We start from the raw sequence: 16,707 nt of genomic DNA on the forward strand, positions 1-16,707 counted from the left end.
TTGAGAGGACACGCGATGTTTTGCTGGAGCGGATGCTTGAGAGGACACGCGACGTTTTGCTGGAGCGGATGCTTGAGAGGACACGTGACGTTTTGCTGGAGCGGATGCTTGAGAGGACACGTGACGTTTTGCTGGAGCGGATGCTTGAGAGGACACGTGACGTTTTGCTGGAGCGGATGCTTGAGAGGACACGTGACGTTTTGCTGGAGCGGATGCTTGAGAGGACACGCGATGTTTTGCTGGAGCGGATGCTTGAGAGGACACGTGATGTTTTGCTGGAGCGGATGCTTGAGAGGACACGTGATGTTTTGCTGGAGCGGATGCTTGAGAGGACACGCGATGTTTTGCTGGAGCGGATGCTTGAGAGGACACGTGACGTTTGGAAAGCGTATAACCTAGCAGACAGTGGGCGCTGCTCTGGCGTTGGCTCACCTCGCTTTCTTCGCTGACCTTCAGTTGCCGTGACTTTCCTACGGAGAAGTGCACCACACAGCTCATGGAAGTGTTCCGGCTCCTTGCCACTTCAGCGGACTCGTGCCAATTGGAGGAGCCTGTGGTTTCTTCTGGATCGAACGGGCGCTGCTGCTTTGTGTTTGGCGACACCATGGAACTTCACTTGTGATATCCTGACGATGAAGATTGGCACCACAGCAAAGAACTACGAACAGGTCCACGTCCCCCTTGTCCTATTCACCATCTTCTTCCCCTACCTTTGGTTAGTGGGCTAACCAAACAGGGGAGGTTGACATGTTTACGGACCCTTATTAAAGTAGGTTTGGAAAAACATAAGTCCACAGAGCCTGACACCCAAAAGCTGTCTTCTGAGGTCTACATGCATACCTTGGCATGACCACTACCAACCCCCTCACACGATGATGACGATGGTGGTGGTGGTGGTGATGACGATGATGACGACAACAATGATGCAGATGGAGGTATGAGCTCTCCATAATCACGTAGTTTATGAGTATTTTTCATTTTTTCTCCATCTTTATTAAATTGGGTGTTTCTTATTTACATCTCAATTGTTATTCCCTTTCCCAGCCTCTAGGCCAACATCCCCCTAACCCCTCCCCCTCCCCTTCTATATGGGTGTTCCCCTCCCCATCCTCCCCCCATTGCCGCCCTCCCCCCAACAATCTAGTTCACTGGGGGTTCAGTCTTAGCAGGACCCAGGGCTTCCCCTTCCACTGGTGCTCTTACTAGGATATGCATTGCTACCTATGAGGTCAGAGTCCAGGGTCAGTCCATGTATAGTCTTTAGGTAGTGGCTTAGTCCCTGGAAGCTCTGGTTGCTTGACATTGTTGTACATATGGGGTCTCGAGCACCTTCAAGCTCTTCCAGTTCTTTCTCTGATTCCTTCAACGGGGTCCCGCTCTCAGTTCAGTGGTTTGCTGCTGGCATTCGCCTCTGTATTTGCTGTATTCTGGCTGTGTCTCTCAGGAGCGATCTACATCCGGTTCCTGTCGGCCTGCACTTCTTTGCTTCATCCATCTTGTCTAATTGGGTGGCTGTATATGTGTGGGCCACATGTGGGGCAGGCTCTGAATGGGTGTTCCTTCAGTCTCTGTTTTAATCTTTGCCTCTCTATTCCCTGCCAAGGGTATTCTTGTCCCCCCCCCCTTTTTTTTTGGTTCTTTTTTTTCGGAGCTGGGGACCGAACCCAGGGCCTTGCGCTTCCTAGGTAAGCGCTCTACCACTGAGCTAAATCCCCAGCCCCTCTTGTTCCCCTTTTAAAGAAGGAGTGAAGCATTCACATTTTGATCATCCGTTTTGAGTTTCATGTGTTCTGTGCATCTAGGGTAATTCAAGCATTTGGGCTAATAGCCACTTATCAATGAGTGCATACCATGTGTGTTTTTCTGTGATTGGGTTACCTCACTCAGGATGATATTTTCCAGTTCCCTCCATTTGCCTATGAATTTCATAAGGTCATTGTTTTTGGTAGTGGAGTAGTATTCCATTGTGTAGATGTACCACATTTTCTGTATCCATTCCTCTGTTGATGGGATTCTGGGTTCTTTCCAGCTTCTGGCTATTATAAATAAGGCTGCTATGTACATAGTGGAACATGTGTCTTTGTTATATGTTGGGGCATCTTTTGGGTATATGCCCAAGAGAGGTATAGCTGGGTTCTCAGGTAGTGCAATGTCCAATTTTCTGAGGAACCTCCAGACTGATTTCCAGAATGGTTGCACCAGTCTGCAATCCCACCAACATTGGAGGAGTGTTCCTCTTTCTCCACATACTCACCAGCATTTGCTGTCACCTGAGTTTTTGATCTTAGCCATTGTGACTGGTGTGAGGTGGAATCTCAGAGTTGTTTTCATTTGCATTTCCCTTATGACTAAAGATGTTGAACATTTCTTTAGGTGTTTCTCAGCCATTCGGCATTCCTCAGCTGTGAATTCTTTGTTTAGCTCTGAACCCCATTTTTTAATAGGGTTATTTGTCTCCCTGCGGTCTAACTTCTTGAGTTCTTTGTATATTTTGGATATAAGGCCTCTATCAGTTGTAGGATTGGTAAATATCTTTTCCCAATCTGTTGGTTGCCGTTTTGTCCTAACAACAGTATCCTTTGCCTTACAGAAGCTTTGTAGTTTTATGAGACCCCATTTGTCGATTCTTGATCTTAGAGCATAAGCCATTGGTGTTTTGTTCAGGAAATTTTCTCCAGTGCCCATGTGTTCGAGATGCTTCCCCACTTTTTCTTCTATTAGTTTGAGTGGATCTGATTTGATGTGGAGGTCCTTGATCCACTTGGACTTAAACTTTGTACGGGGTGATAAGAATGGATTGATCTGCATTCTTCTACATGTTGACCTCCAGTTGAACCAGCACCATTTGCTGAAAATGCTATCTTTTCCATTGGATGGTTTTGGCTCCTTTGTCAAAAATCATTTGATCATAGGTGTGTGGGTTCATTTCTGGGTCTTTAATTCTGTTCCACTGGTATACCTGCCTGTCCCTGTACCAATACCATGCAGTTTTTATCACTATTGCTCTGTAATATTGCTTGAGTTCAGGGATAGTGATTCCCCTGGAAGACCTTTTATTGTTGAGGATAGTTTTAGCTATCCTAGGTTTTTTGTCATTCCAGATGAATTTGCAAATTGTTCTGTCTAACTCTCTGAAGAATTGGATTGGAATTTTGATGGGGATTGCATTGAATCTGTAGATTGCTTTTAATAAAATGGCCATTTTTACTATGTTAATCCTGCCAATCCATGAGCATGGGAGATCTTTCCATCTTCTGAGGTCTTCTTCAATTTCTTTCTTCAGAGGCTTGAAGTTCTTATACAGATCTTTCAGTTGCTTGGTTAAAGTCAGAACGAGGCATTTTATATTATTTGGGACTATTATGAAAGGTGTCGTTTCCCTAATTTCTTTCTCAGCTTGGTTCTCTTTTGTGAAGAGGAAGGCTTCTGATTTATTTGAGTTAATTTTATACCCAGCCACTTTGCTGAAGGTGTTTATCAGGTTTAGTAGTTCTCTGGTGGAACTTTTGGGATCACTTAAATAGACAATCACATCATCTGCAAATAGTAATATTTTGACCTCTTCTTTTCCAATCTGTATCCCTTTGATCTCCTTTTGATTGCTCTGGCTAGAACTTCAAGAACTATGTTGAATAAGTAGGGAGAGAGTGGGCAGCCTTGCTAGCCCCTGATTTTAGCGCGATTGCCTCAAGTTTCTCTCCATTTAGTTTAATGTTAGTTACTGGTTTGCTGTATATGGCTTTTACTATGTTTAGGTATGGGCCTTGAATTTCTATTCTTTCCAGGACTTGTATCATGAAGGGGTGTTGAATTTTGTCAAATGCTTTCTCAGCATCTAATGAAATGATCGTGTGGTTTTTATCTTTCAGTTTGTTTATATAATGGATTACGTTGATGGTTTTCCGTATATTAAACCATCCTTGCATGCCTGGGATGAAGCCTACTTGATCATGGTGGATGATTATTTTGATATACTCTTGGATTCGGTTTGCCAGAATTTTGTTGAGTATTTTTGTGTCAATATTCATAAGGGAAATTGGCCTGACGTTCTCTTTCTTTGTTGGGTTTTTGTGTGGTTTAGGTAAAAGACTAATTGTGGCTTCATAGAAGAAATTCGGTAGTGATCCATCTGTTTCAATTTTGTGGAATAGTTTGGATAGTATTGGTATGAGGTCTTCTATGAAGGTCTGATAGAATTCTGCACTAAACTCGTCTGGACCTGGGCTATTTTTGGTTGGGAGACCTTTAATGAGTGCTTCCATTTCTTCCATTTCTTTAGGAGTTATGGGGTTGTTTAAATGGTTTATCTGTTTCTGATTTAACTTTGGTACCTGGTATCTGTCTAGGAAATTGTCCATTTCCTGCAGATTTTCAAGTTTTGTTGAATATAGGTTTTTGTAGTAGGATCTGATGATTTTTTGAATTTCCTCTGATTCTGTAGTTATGTCTCCCTTGTCATTTCTGATTTTGTTAATTTGGACACACTCTCTGTGTCCTCTGGTTAGTCTGGCTAAGGGTTTATCTATCTTCTTGATTTTCTCAAAGAACCAGCTTTCGGTTCTGTTGATTCTTTGTATAGTCCTTTTTGTTTCTACTTGGTTGATTTCAGCTCTGAGTTTGATTATTTCCTGCCATCTACTCTTCCTGGGTGTATTTGCTACTTTTTGTTCTAGAGCTTTTAGGTGTGCTGTCAAGCTGCTGATACCTGCTCTCTCCTGTTTCTTTCTGCAGGCACTCAGAGCTATGAGTTTTCCTCTTAGCACAGCTTTCATTGTGTCCCATAAGTTTGGGTATGTTGTACCTTCATTCTCATTAAATTCTAAGAAGTCTTTAATTTCTTTCTTTATTCCTTCCTTGATCAGGTTATCATTGAGTAGAGCATTGTTCAATTTCCACGTATATGTGGGCGTTCTTCCCTTATTGTTATTGAAGACCAGCTTTACCCTTGGTGGTCTGGTAGGACACGTGGGATTATTTCTATCTTTCTGTATCTGTTGAGGCCTGTTTTATGACCGATTATATGGTCAGTCTTGGAGAAAGTACCATGACATGGTGAGAAGAAGGTATATCCTTTTGTTTTAGGATAGAATGTTCTATTAATATCTGTGAAGTCCATTTGGTTCATGACTTCTCTTAGTCTGTCTATGTCTCTGTTTAATTTCTGTTTCCATGATCTGTCCATTGATGAGAGTGGGGTGTTGAAATCTCCTACTATTATTGTGTGAAGTGCAATGTGTGCTTTGAGTTTTAGTAAAGTTATGTATGTATGTGCCCTTGTATTTGGAGCATAGATATTTAGGATTGAGAGTTCATCTTGGTGAATTTTTCCTTTGATGACTATGAAGTATCCTTCCTTATCTTTTTTGATAACTTTTGGTTGAAAATCTATTTTATTTGATATTAGAATGGCTACTCCAGCTTGCTTCTTTAGACCATTTTCTTGGAAAATTGTTTTCCAGCCTTTCACTCTGAGGTAGTGTCTGTCTTTGTCTCTGAGGTGTGTTTCCTGTAGGCAGCAGAATGCAGCGACCTCATTGCGAATCCAGTTTGATAATCTATGTCTTTTTATTGGGGAGTTAGTCTCATTGATGTTGAGAGACATTAAGGAATAGTGATTATTGCTCCCTGTTATATTTGTATTTCGATGTGAGATTATGTTTGTGTGCTTGTCTTCTCTTTGTTTTGTTGCAAGATGATTAGTTTCTTGATTTTTCTAGGGTGTATCTTGCCTCCTAATGTTGGGCTTTACCATTTATTATCCTTTGTAGGGCTGGATTTGTAGAAAGATTGTGTGTAAATTTGGATTTGTCATGGAATATCTTGGTTTCTCCATCTATGTTAATTGAGAGTTTTGCAGGATACAGTGACCTGGGCTGGCATTTGTGTTCTCTTAGGGTCTGTATGACATCTGTCCAGGATCTTCTGGCTTTCATAGTCTCTGGCGAGAAGTCTGGTGTGATTATGATAGATCTGCCTTTATACGTTACTTGATCTTTTCCCCTTACTGCTTTTAATATTCTTTCTTTGTTTTGTGCATTTGGTTGTTTTGACTATTATGTGACGGGAAGAGTTTCTTTTCTGGTCCAATCTATTTAGAGTTTATAGGCTTCTTGTATGTTTATGGGCATCTGTTTCTTTAGGTTAGGAAAGTTTTCTTCTGTGATTTTGTTGAAGATATTTACTAGTCCTTTGAGCTGGGAGTCTTCACTTTCTTCTATACCTATTATCCTTAGGTTTGACCTTCTCATTGTGTCCTGGATTTCCTGTATGTTTTGGACCAGTAGCTTTTTCTGTTTTACATTATCTTTAACAGTTTGTCGATAATTTCTATGGATTCTTCTGCTCCTGAGATTCTCTCTTCTATCTCTTGTATTCTTTTGGTGATGTTTGTATTTGCGGCTCCTTGTCTGTTCCTTTGGTTTTCTATATCCAGGGTTGTCTCCCTTTGTGCTTTCTTTATTGCTTCTATTTCCATTTTTAATTCCTTCATCTGTTTGATTGTGTTTTCCTGTAATTCTTTCAGGAATTTTTGTGATTCTTCTCTATAGGCTTCTACTTGTTTATTTATGTTTTCCTGCATTTCTCTAAGAGAGTTCTTTATGTCTTTCTTGAAGTCCTCCATCATCGTGATCAAATGTGGTTTAAAATCTGAATCTTGCTTTTCTGGTGTGTTTGGATATTCAGTGTTTGCTTTGGTGGGAGAATTGGGCTCCGATGATGCCATGTAGTCTTAGTTTCTGTTGCTTGAGATCCTGCACTTGCCCCTTGCCATTAAGTTGTCTCAGGTGTTACTTTGTTCTGCTATTTCTGACAGTGGCTTGATCATCCTATAGGCCTGTGTGTCAGGAGTGCTGTAGACCTGTTTTCTTTCAGCCAGTTATGGGAACAGAGTATTCTGCTTTCAGGCGTGTAGTCTTTCCTGTCTACTGGTCTTCAGCTGTTCCTGTGGGCCTGTGTCCTGAGTCCACCAGGCAGGTCACTTGGAGCAGAAAAGTTGGTCTTACCTCTGGTCTCAGGCCTGAAGTTGTTCCTCAGGGGCTGCGTTTCAGCTCTCTATGAGGGCAGCAAGCAGAAGGGCCTGCCTCGTCTTTTCTCGGGTCCCTGTGCACAGGTGGTCCAGATGGCACTTGGTGTTTTCCTCTAGAGTCAGAAATGTGGGCAGAGTGTAGTCTCTTCTGACTTCCCAGGCGTGTCTGCCCTTCTGAAAGTTTAGCTCTTTCTCCCACGGGATTTGGGTGCAGAGAACTGTTGACCGGGTCCCTTCACATCTGGGCAGTGTCTGGACTGCAGGGGATCTGCTGCTTGAGTGCCCCATATCTTCCTGTTTCCAGAGGCCCTATACAGTTTCCTCTTGGGCCAGGGATGTGTGAAGGGTGGGCAGTACTGGCGATCTCTCCTGCCCTGCAATCTCAGGAGTGCCCACCTCTCCGGGTGGTGAGCTCTCTCTCCCACGGGGTTTGGGAGCAGGGAGCTGTTGGCCAGGATCAGTGAGGTTCGGGCTCCAGCTAAAAACTGGAAGTGTCTGGTCCCAGAGGAATTTTGCCTCTGTGTGTCCTGAGTTCACCAGGCAGGTCACTTGGAGCAGAAAAGTTGGTCTTACCTCTGGTCCTGGGCCTGAAGTTGCTCCTGGGGGGACTGCGTTTCAGCTCTCCATGAGGGCAGCAATCAGAAGGGCCTGCCCCACCTTTTCTCAGGTCCCTGTGCACAAGGGTCCCAGATGGTGTTAGGTGCTTTCCTCTAGTGTCAGAAATGTGAGCAGAGTGTAGTCTCCTCTGAGCATAGTCTCTTCAGTAGTGGCTTGTCCATCAACTAATCAACATCAAGCTATTTGCATAGAATGGCACTTCTGCTTAGGTTGACATGCAAACTGCATGCTTGAGCAATTGCTTAGTGTGCACAAAGTTCCAAGTAAAGCTGTTGCACCTTAATCGACAGAGATCAAAATCACTGGCTTGATTGTCACTTTAAAGTAAAAAACAATAGGCATTGTTACTGGGGCTAGTGCTTTGTGAGGCATAGAGAATAAGATATATAAGTGCATAGAGAAACCAGGCTATGATCCTTAGCCGAGCATCCTAATGAGTGAAGAAAGGCAAGATATAACACTAAACAAAATGAGAAACACCACAAGATGTCCCTATACTTCTATAAAAATAACTAAACATATTCCAATGAAAATATGCTGAGATGTGGGATCAGCTGTTCTATAAAATTCTGTACAATGAAAACTTCTAGAGGCGAGCTCTACTACAGAGCAGTAGTTGTCGCACCCAACCTCGACCAGCAAGGAAGACACGACCAGCAAAGATCTTCAAGCAGTTTTACTCAGGAACCTTGATACAATCAAGGCCCATGCCATAAGCCAGTGATCACATCTTTCCGTTTCACATAACCTTTCAACGTGCCTGTCCGACATTGATGTCGGTCAGCGGCAGAAAGGCCATCATCATCCAAAATTAAAAAATTAAGAGTAAAAAGGCCAAGGATATCTGTTCCTTGGGGGTTCTACCATGGCCTATTCCCCCCTTTTGGCATTTAATTAGGCATTCCTTTAATGTACGATGTGCTCGCTCAACAATACCTTGTCCTTGGGGATTATAAGGCAGGCCATGGCTCAACTGCACATCCGTCTATTTACAAAAGGATTTGAAAGATTGTGCAGTGTATGCTGGGCCATTATCAGTTTTTAAGTGTTGAGGCTTTCCCCAAGCAGCCCAGGCTTCTAGCCAGTGTCCAATAACATTGCGTGCCTTTTTTCCACTCATAGGGGTAGCATGAATGACACCTGAACAAGTATCTACAGAAACATGAATGTATTTTAGAGTCCCAAATCCAGATATGTGAGTTACATCCATTCACCAAATCTTTAGGGGTAGGAGGCCCCTAGGATTAACCCCTACACTGTCACGCCCACCTCGGCCGGCAAGGAAGACGCAACACGGTTGGATTCTTCTCAACAGCCTTTACTGCAGGACACCTTCATTGTTGACACGGGGACGCAAGCAGCAAAAGCGCTCGCCTTATATAGACAATAGTATGCTAATATTCTTTCAGGGATTGGCAGGGCATGAGTCACCCCACTGTCATCCCAGCTACTTGTCCTCCAGAGATTGGCATGGCATGAACCTCTATTAGCATAGTACCACCCCAGCCAGACTGACGGCAGGTGCAAAACTCCGCGCATGCGCAGTACTGTTGTTCACCACAGGAGGGCGCCGGATTCACCTCATTATCATACAGCTGCCCTGAGGAGAGGACAAGCCTGCGCATGCAAGTTATTCACATTCGAACGGGGCTGGCTGTCGGCGCCATCTTTACTTTGCCGCGCCGCGCACTACACTACACTAGGGGGATGGTGAGAAGTGATACACTGTTGACATCCTAAAACTATCTGTCAAGCATCTGCTCGAGACAGATGAAACTTCTGCTGTAAGGTTTTAGTAGGCACATGAAATTGTTGATGAAACTGTCGGGCTTGATCCAATGATGAGCTTAAGAAGATAAACTCCATTCGTGTACATCTATCCACAAGATCATTTCCCTCACTGAGAGGACCAGGCAAACCTGTATGAGCTTTAATATGTTGGACAAAAAACTTGTGACCACTTTTCCAGATCAATTCCTGAAGTTCCCTCAGCAGCTGGCATACCGTGCTGCTAATTTTAATAGGGCCAGCCACTTCTAACATCTTAACTGCATTAACAACATATGATGAATCAGAGAGCAAATTAAAGGCAAAAGAACAATTTTTAAACACTTCCAGCACAACCTTGAATTCAATTACTTGTGGAGAGCCAGGTTGATATTGACACAAAATTGGCTCTCGATGGTCAACCATATAGGCTCCACAGCCATTTTTGGATTCACCTGTAAAAATGTTTGGTGCCCCTGTATAGGAACACTGGAGGTAACCTTAGGAAAAATCACGGGATGTTCCTTAAAGAAGGATAGCAAAGGGTGTTTGGATTGTCATGCCCACCTCGGCCGGCAAGGAAGACGCAACACAGTTGGATTCTTCTCAACAGCCTTTACTGCAGGACCACTTCATTGTTGACACGGGGACCACAAGCGGCAAAGTCGCTCGCCTTATATACACAACAGTATGCTAATATTCTTTCAGGGATTGGTGGGGCACGAGTCACCCCACTATCACCCCACTGTCATCCCAGTCACTTGTCCTCCAGAGATTGGTGCAGCATGAACCACCCCATTTGCATAGTACCACCCCAGCCAGACTGATGCCAGGTGCAAACGCCCGCACATGCGCAGTACTATTGTTCACCACAGGAGGGCGCCGGACCACCTCATTATCATCGGCCGCCCTAGCAAGGGGATAAGCCTGCGCATGCGCGGTAAGTTGTCTACATTCAGATGGGACTGGATGTCGGCGCCATCTTTGTTTTACCGCGCCGCTCCCTACATTGGATAATGATTATCTATCTCTCCATGGAATCCACAGCGTAATATGGCCCAATCATCCACAGTGCCACACAAGATCTTCATCTGCTGACCTGTATAGGGCACTATGATCAAGGTTGGGGAAACACCAAAATATTGTATGCACTGTTGGATCGCATTCAGGGCTAATAGTGCAACTGCTGTAGGATAATACTCTACTGATCTAGCTGGAGAAGCTCTGGGATAAACCCAAAGCAGAGGGCCATCTTGCCACAACAATCCTGTGGGCTGCATGTAGGTGGCTAGAATGCATAGCACAATGTCTGCACCCTCCTTCCATTGATGTAAAATTGCGCCTGGTAATCCTTTTTCAACCTTCTTTAAAGCTTCCCTTGCTTCATCAGTCAATTGTCTAGGAGAATCCAAGGCTGAATCCCCAACTAAAGTATTATACAATGGTTTTAATTCATAATTTGGTAATTTTAAATAACATCTGACCCAATTAATATCTCCCAATAATTTTTGAAAATCATTAAGAGTCTTAAGATTATCTTTCCTCAATTCAACCTTCTGGGGGATAATGATATAAGGGCTTACTTTTGCTCCTAAATAATTCACAAGATTGCCCTTTTGTACCTTTTCAGGGGCAATAATCAATCCTTTACCTTCTAGCAATTTAACTAAATTTCCATATGCTAAATCTAAAATCTCTTCATTCTTTGCAGTTAAAAGGATATCATCCATAAAATGGACTCATCTCAGCACAGGAAACTTCTGTCTTAATGGGGCGATGGCGTTGCCCACAAAAAGTTGACACATAGTAGGGCTATTGGCCATACCCTGTGGTAAAACCACCCATTCATATCTTTGATCAGGTTCTTCATGATTGCATGATGGAACAGTAAAAGCAAATCTTTCACTATTCCTTGGACAAAGAGGTATGGAGAAAAAGCAATCTTTTATATCAATCACTACAACAGGCCAACAGGCTGGCAGAGAGGATAAAAGAGAAAGCCCGCGTTGCACTGGGCCCATGATTTGCATCTGTTGATTAATAACTCGTAAATCATGCAACAGTCTTAATTTCCCTGACTTCTTTTTAATCACAAATATTGGGGTATTCCAAGGTGACACTGATGGTTTATATGCTTCATAGCCAGCTGTTCATCTACCAGGGCTTTAACTGCGGTAAGCTTCTCAGAGGAAAGCGGCCACTGAGGAACCCACACCGGCTCCTCTGTCTTTTCACTTGTCCTATTAATTCCTGTAACTCATCCTCAGTATCCGTCCTCCGTCTCTCTGTCTGTATCTGATCTTTCCGTATCTGTTTCTTTCATACTTCCTTGCTTTTCCGATCTTTCTTCCTGGAGCATTTCAAGGGCCACACGTCCCTTTTTGTAGAGAGCGGCACGGCGAAACAAAGATGGCGCCAACATCCAGCCTTGTCTGGATATAAACGACTTACTGCGCATGTGCAGGCTTGTCCCCTTGCTAGGGCTCCCTCTAGTGGTGAACAGCGGTACTGCACATGTGCGGTTTATGCACCAGGTGTTAGTTGACCGTTAATATGCTAATGAGGTGATTCATTCTCCGCCAATCCCTGGAGGATTAGTGGACAAGTAGTGGGGTGATCCAAGCCCCACCAATCCCTGAGAGATAATTAGCATACTGTTGTCTATATAAGCCGAGCGATTTTGCTGCTCGGAGTCCCTGTTCAGAAGAGCTGTAACACTGAGAAGAGCTGTAACACTAAGAAGAGCTGTAACACTGAGAAGAGCTGTAACACTAAGAAGAGCTGTAACACTGAGAAGAGCTGTAACACAGTAAAGGCTTGCTCGCAGAAGAATCCTGTTGCCTCGCGTCGTTCTTGCTGGCGGGACATTGGGCGCGCGACAAGTGGTGCCGAGACCCGGGAACCAACATCGCCGGTGCCGAGGGGACCCTTCAGTGTGCTGAAGAGGATTCAGAACTGCGAGAAGGTAAATTAAAAGGCAAGCTCCGAGAGGCATGCCCCTTTTTGGATTTAGTCTTGCCATGGAGGGATTGTTGCTCGTTTTTATAGTGACTGTTGTCTTCTTACTAGTTGTGTTAAAATGTAAGGACATAGTCAAGGCAGGACAGAACATTCAAGAGAGCATGTCAGAAACTGAGCAGAGTGAGAAATTAGGAGCGCGCAAAAAGAAAAAGGTTACTAAAACAAAAGTGAAAGAGATACAAAAGGCGGAAGAAATGCCGCTGGAGGAAAAAATAGGTATACCCCGGAGGATGAAGTACAAGTCATCCGGAGAGGATACTTTGTATCCATTAAAAGAATCAGAAGCCTTAGAACTGGCTGGCAGTGACTCTGAGCAAGAGTTGTCAGAGTCGGAGGAGGAGGAATTAGAGGAAGAGGCAGCCAGATATGAGGAAGAAAGATATGGGCCTAGGTGGAGAGCCACTGTGAAGAAACCGAAAGTTATTAATGCCTCGGTGGCCTCCACTCCCCTGCCTTATATAGAGGGGAAGTGTGAGTACTCTTTCTGTCCACCTGAAACACAGCGAGCACTTAGGCAAATGTTTCCTGTGTTTGAGGACGATGGCGTTCGTTCTCATCAGCCCCTAGAGCACAAGCAAGTTAAGGAACTGGCAGAGTCTGTTCGTGCCTATGGGGTTACTGCTAATTTTACCATGTCACAGGTAGAAAGACTAGCAAGCATTGCCATGACTCCAGCAGACTGGCAATCTGTGACAAAGGCCTGTCTCCTTAGCATGGGACAGTATATTGAGTGGAAGGCATTGTGGCACGATGCTTGCCAAGCACAAGCACGCGCAAATGCAGCAGCAGGACAACCTGCCTGGACATTTGACATGTTAACTGGACAAGGGCAATGGGCCAATAATCAAACTGCCTTCCCCTTGGAGGTATATGCCCAGATTGCTATTAGTGCTGTCAAGGCATGGAAAGCTCTAACTAACAGAGGAGAGGTGTCCGGGAACCTGACCAAGGTCATCCAAGGACCAAGTGAGCCTTTCTCAGATTTTGTGGCCCGCATGATGGAGGCTGCTGGTAGGATTTTTGGAGACCAAGACCAGGCCATGCCCTTAATAGAACAGTTAGTTTTTGAACAATGTACCAAAGAATGCTGCAATGAAATCCTCCCCTGGAAATCTAAGGGGCTGCAGGCTTGGCTGAAAGCCTGTAGGGAAATAGGAGGACCACTTACCAATACCGGTCTAGCCGCGGCTATATTACAAGGACAAAGGCGGCCTGGCCTCTCTAGCAGAGGCATCACGTGTTTCCAATGTGGAAAGCCCGGTCATATGAAAAGGGAGTGCAGGAATCAGAATCCTGGCTTTAATCCAAAGAAAGCCCCAGGATTGTGTCCAAAGTGTAAGAAAGGGAAACATTGGGCCAATGAGTGCAGGTCAGTAAAGGACATAACGGGGAAACCCTTCGATATGTCAAAAAACATCCAACGGGGCCCCCGTCCTCAGGGCCCTCAAATATATGGGGCAACCAGCTCCCCAGTAACCTGGGCTCATCAAACTTCCCCAGGAGAGCCACTCCGGGTTCCGCAGGATTAGACCTCCGTGCCACCTCCAGAATCGTCCTAACCCCTCAAATGGGGGTGCAGCCTATCCCCTCTGACTTTCATGGCCCTTTACTACTACTCTTTTTTTTTTTTTTTTTGGTTCTTTTTTTCGGAGCTGGGGATCGAACCCAGGGCCTTGCGCTTCCTAGGTAAGCGCTCTACCACTGAGCTAAATCCCCAGCCCCACTGAGCTAAATCCCCAGCCCCTTACTACTACTCTTAAAGGATTGGTGGTACATCCTGGGGTTATTGATCAAGATTATGAGGGCCAGTTGAAGATCATGTGCTCCTCCCCACGAGGTCTCTTCTCCATTTCCCCAGGTGACTGGATTGCACAATTGCTTGTTTTACCCAGTTATCACACCCAGTTTAAATCGGGAAGTACAAAAAGAGGAAAGAAGGGTTTCGGCTCTACGGGCACTGATTCAGCATATCTTATGGTCGATTTACACGCTCGACCTACTCTGATCCTAACCATTGAAGGAAAGACATTTGAGGGAATTCTAGATACAGGGGCAGACAAAAGCATTATCTCCACTAAATGGTGGCCTACAAAATGGCCCATTACTCAATCTTCCCATTCATTACAAGGTTTAGGTTATGAAGCTAGTCCAACTATTAGCTCTAGGCCCTTAAAGTGGAAAGCCCCAGAAGGACAGGAGGGTAGTTTCGTCCCATATGTTCTTCCTTTACCTGTCAACTTATGGGGAAGAGATATTTTGGCTGAGTTAGGGCTTAAACTTATGAATGAGAAATCCCTACCAGCACAGAGAATGGTGAGGGATATGGGATATGTCCCAGGAAAAGGCATTGGTAAGCATCACCAAGGAACTACAGAGCCAATTCAACCCACTGCAAAACCCGATCGTCACGATCTGGGTTTTTCTTAGGGGCCATTGAGGGGGCTATGCCCATACCGTGGATAAAGAGGAAGCTGTATGGGTTCCTCAATGGCCTCTCTCCTCTGAAAAGCTGGAGGCCGCTCACCAATTAGTAAAGGAACAGTTGCAATTAGGACATTTGGAACCTTCAAGCTCACCCTGGAATACTCCAATATTTGTTATAAAAAAGAAGCCAGGAAAATGGAGACTATTGCATGATCTTAGAGCAATTAATACACAAATGAAATTGTATGGATCAGCCCAACGCGGTCTTCCGCTTCTTTCTGCCTTGCCAAAGCAATGGGAGGTTATTATAATAGATATTAAGGATTGCTTTTTCTCTATTCCTTTACATCCTAAGGATAAAGAGAGGTTTGCCTTTACTCTGCCTGCAATAAATCATGTGGAGCCTGATGAGCGCTATCAATGGAAAGTCTTGCCCCAGGGGATGGCAAACAGCCCCACTATATGTCAGTTATATGTACAACAGGCCCTGACTCCTGTCAGAGGGCAATATCCATCACTAACGATTCTTCATTACATGGATGATATACTCCTCTGTGGATCCAAACCTCAAGAGCTTGAGATAGCATATGCTGACTTAATTAAACATTTCCAACAGTTTGGACTAACTATAGCTACTGAAAAGGTTCAGAGATCGCTGATGGGCAAGTTTTTAGGAGCCGTTGTACATCCAGAAGTTATTACTCCACAAAAAATTGAAATCAGGCGAGATCACCTACAAACCTTAAATGATTTTCAAAAACTTTTGGGAGATATTAATTGGCTACGGCCATTCCTGAAAATATCTACTGCTGAGTTAAAACCTTTGTTTGATATATCGGAAGGGGATCCGCAATTAACATCCCCGCGATCCCTGTCTATAGAGGCTGTAGAGGCCCTCCGAAAGGTGGAGAAGACGCTTTCTGAGGCTCAATTAGTAAGGATACAACCTGATGAACCTTTTGAGCTATGTGTTTTGCAAACTGCTAAATTACCCACTGCGGTGTTATGGCAGAATGGCCCCTTACTTTGGATTCACCCACAAGCCTCTCCAGCTAAAACCATAGAGTGGTACCCCTCAGTGGTGGCAAGATTGGCTATGAGAGGACTAAAAGTAGCTGTAACTCATTTTGGTAAACATCCAATAAAAATTGTTATACCCTATACTGCAGAACAGCTCCAAGTGCTGGCTGCTACAAATGATGACTGGGCATTACTTGTGTGCATTTTTTCAGGGGTGTTTGATAATCACTACCCCAGGCACCCCATTTTGACCTTTGCAAAATGTCATCCCCTTGTGTTTCCCTGGGTTACCAGCATGGAACCCCTTCAGGCAGGGGATATTGTTTATACGGATGGATCGAAAACTGGTTTGGGTACTTATGTGCATGACGGTAAAGTGGTAACTAAGCAATTTACCCCTAATTCCCCTCAATTAGTTGAGTGTCAGATTGTATTGGAAGTGCTCCGAGTGTTCCCTAGTCCATTAAATATTGTTTCAGATTCCTCCTATGTGGTTAATTCAGTTAAATCTTTAGAAGTTGCGGGAATGATTAGAACCACTAGTACAGTGGCTTCTATGTTTCTGGAGATCCAGCAGGAGTTACTATCTCGGCATTCCCCTTTTTTCATCACCCATATAAGGGCTCATTCAGGGTTGCCTGGCCCAATGTCTCATGGGAATAACCTGGCCGATTTGGCTACTAGAGCCACTACGTTTGCTGTGCTGACTCCTGAGGAAGCTGCCACCCAGTTCCATTCCTTATTTCATGTTACTGCTGAGACCTTACGCAGACGTTTTCCTATTTCTAGAGCAGAGGCCAGAAAAATAGTGCTTCGCTGCGGTAATTGCA

Source organism: Rattus norvegicus, chromosome 1 (genome assembly GCF_036323735.1).
Source record: "Rattus norvegicus strain BN/NHsdMcwi chromosome 1, GRCr8, whole genome shotgun sequence".
Classification (NCBI taxonomy): Eukaryota; Metazoa; Chordata; class Mammalia; order Rodentia; family Muridae; genus Rattus; species Rattus norvegicus.